At 50.9% G+C, this 2,489-nt stretch overlaps 1 pseudogene; it reads right to left on the bottom strand.

Annotated features, from left to right (window-relative positions):
• Positions 1-573: 573 nt before the first annotated feature.
• On the bottom strand, positions 574-1,589 carry LOC108531145 (aminomethyltransferase, mitochondrial pseudogene; annotated as a pseudogene).
• Between the last annotated feature and the right edge of the window lie 900 nt (positions 1,590-2,489).

Below are 2,489 nucleotides of genomic sequence, written 5' to 3'. Positions count from 1 at the left end.
TTGTAAATAAACCTGAGTTAAAAATAACTTTATGGCTGAGTGTGGCGGTTCATGTGGTGGCGCATGCCTGCGAGTCAGGAGTCATTCCTCACTCATAGTAGGGACAATTTGCATTTATGGAAAGCAAACTGGAGGGGTGGCCTGAGCCCACTGCCCATGGTAATGACTCCTTGCAATGCGAATAACCAAGGTGAGGCAGGTTGGGCAGATTTTATCCTCCCCACAAAGGCAAGCCTTTGTTCCACAGCCGGCACCTGGCAGAGTGGGAGAGATGGCAGAACCAGAGCTTCTCATTTCCCTCCATCAGGCTAGAGTGGGTCAGTGGGATCATGGACCGAAAGAAGACATTGAATGGGCTGGTCTGTCACTCAGAAATGGGGTCCTGGAGCTGGAGTGGCATGGGTTGGGTGGGGAGAGTAGGTGGTATGGCCCCCCCCAACCAGACCACTAGAACCAACCTCCCCCTTAGCTGCCCACCCCCAGCGAGTTCTGCCTCAGCTTCCTGTGAAAGCCCTTGTAGGATGCCCTCTAGGGCAAGACTTCTGGAGGGGATGGCCCTGCCCTGAGCCATCCTCACCTGAGGGTAGAGCAGTTCATGGATGCAAAGGGCATCTTGCTGACCGCGCCCATCTGCTGTCTCTGCCGCACCTCTACCAGCAGCATTGTCCCTGGCTGACCACTGGCAGGGCATGTAACCCATTGCCACATTCTTCTTCAGGTTGGGCAAGGGACAGCCACTGGTCACAGTACCAGTCATGGACCCTCAATGCTCAGGTGGGACTGTGTGCCTGCATCAGGACCCCCTCACACATCAACCCCACATGCCTCCACTGCACTTGCCCTTCAGCTGGGGACCAGTGACCTTGGCTCCAGGGAAGTGGAGAGCAGCTTGGTGGCACTTCCCCAATGTCCAACTGAGGCTGCCCTCCACAGGGGTAGTGTGTTCATCAGTGTCACTCCCGTACAGCCAGAGGCCCGCCTCCAGGCACAAGCTGCCAGCACTGTCAGCTTCGCCTCTGGGTTTTCCAGAAGAGCTGATGCCGAGTGAACTGCCCCCACTGCTGGCACTGTCCATGCCAAGATGTCCATGCCATTCTCTCCTGTGCAGCCACAGTGGATAAGGTGGTGGCCAGACATGTCAAACACCTCCATCACAGCACTAGTCATGAAGGCAGTTTCCTCAGGTCAGCTGCCGCGCCGGCCTATAGCACCTGAGCCACAGGAGGCCCTTGCAGGGCTAGCAGGGCAGTATCTACCACCTCCAGGCCCACATCTCTGCCCTGCCTCTGAAGTTCTCTGACCTTGACCTGCATGAAGGCCAAGTCTTTTTCCCAGCAGCCATTGTTGGATATCACATATAGATGCCCCTCAGAAGTGCTGGTCACAATCAAGTCATCGGTAAACAGCAACAGTGTCCTCTGGTTTGGCCTTAGCTCGGCAATGTCTCCAACCACTAGACTCTGCGTCAGCTTCACCGGGTCGCCACCATGTATCTTGGTCTGTGCACAACTAAGCGGATGACACAAGACAGGAGGGAATGCCTGCAGGAGAAAACCCCGATGGGCCACTGTGCTCACAGCCCACTGCATTGTCGCCTCTGACGGGTGCAGACGGTGCACAGAGGCCACCACTCTGCCACACACGCTGGGAGATGTAGTTCTTAGCATATTTAAACACCAGCAAAAACTACAGTTATTAAAGGGAACAGGTAAGTATATAGATAAACTTAATGCACAGGAGGTGAGGAACTCTCTTTTAGACTTTCTTTCAAACACTGCCCACGGAGTGCTTTTTTCTTTAAAAAATTATTGCTCTTTTTTTTAATTATACTTGAAGTTCTAGGGTACATGTGCACAACGTGCAGGTTTGTTACATAGGTATACATGTGCCCTGTTGATTTACTGCACCCATTAACTGGTCATTTACATTAGGTATTTCTCCTAATGTTATCCCTCCCCCAGGCCCCCAACCCATGACAGGCCCCGGTGTGTGATGTTCCCCACCCTGTGTCCAAGTGTTCTCATTGTTCAATTCCCACCTATGAGTGAGAACATGCAGTGTTTGGTTTTCTGTCCTTGTGATAGTTTGCTCAGAATGATGGTTTCCAGCTTTATCCATGTCCCGGCAAAGGACACGAACTCATCCTTTTTTATGACTGCATAGTATTCCATGGTATATATGTGCCACGTTTTCTTAATCCAGTCTATTGTTGATGGACATTTGGGTTGGTTCCAAGTCTTTGCTATTGTGAATAGTGCCGCAATAAACATACTTGTGCATGTGTCTTTATATTAGCATGATTTATAATCCTTTGGGTATATACCCAGTAACGGGATCGCTGGGTCAAATGGTATTTTTAGTTCTAGATCCTTGAGGAATCGCCACACTGTCTTCCACAATGGTTGAACTAGTTTACACTCCCACCAACAGTGTAAAAGTGTTTCCATTTCTCCACGTCCTCTCCAGCATCTGTTGTTTCTGACTTTTTA

The sequence above is a fragment of the Rhinopithecus bieti genome, unplaced genomic scaffold (assembly GCF_001698545.2).
Source record: "Rhinopithecus bieti isolate Rb0 unplaced genomic scaffold, ASM169854v2 scaffold_9234, whole genome shotgun sequence".
NCBI lineage: Eukaryota > Metazoa > Chordata > Mammalia > Primates > Cercopithecidae > Rhinopithecus > Rhinopithecus bieti.
Note: the sequence above shows the minus strand (reverse complement) of the source record. Positions and strands in the feature narration are given on the sequence as shown.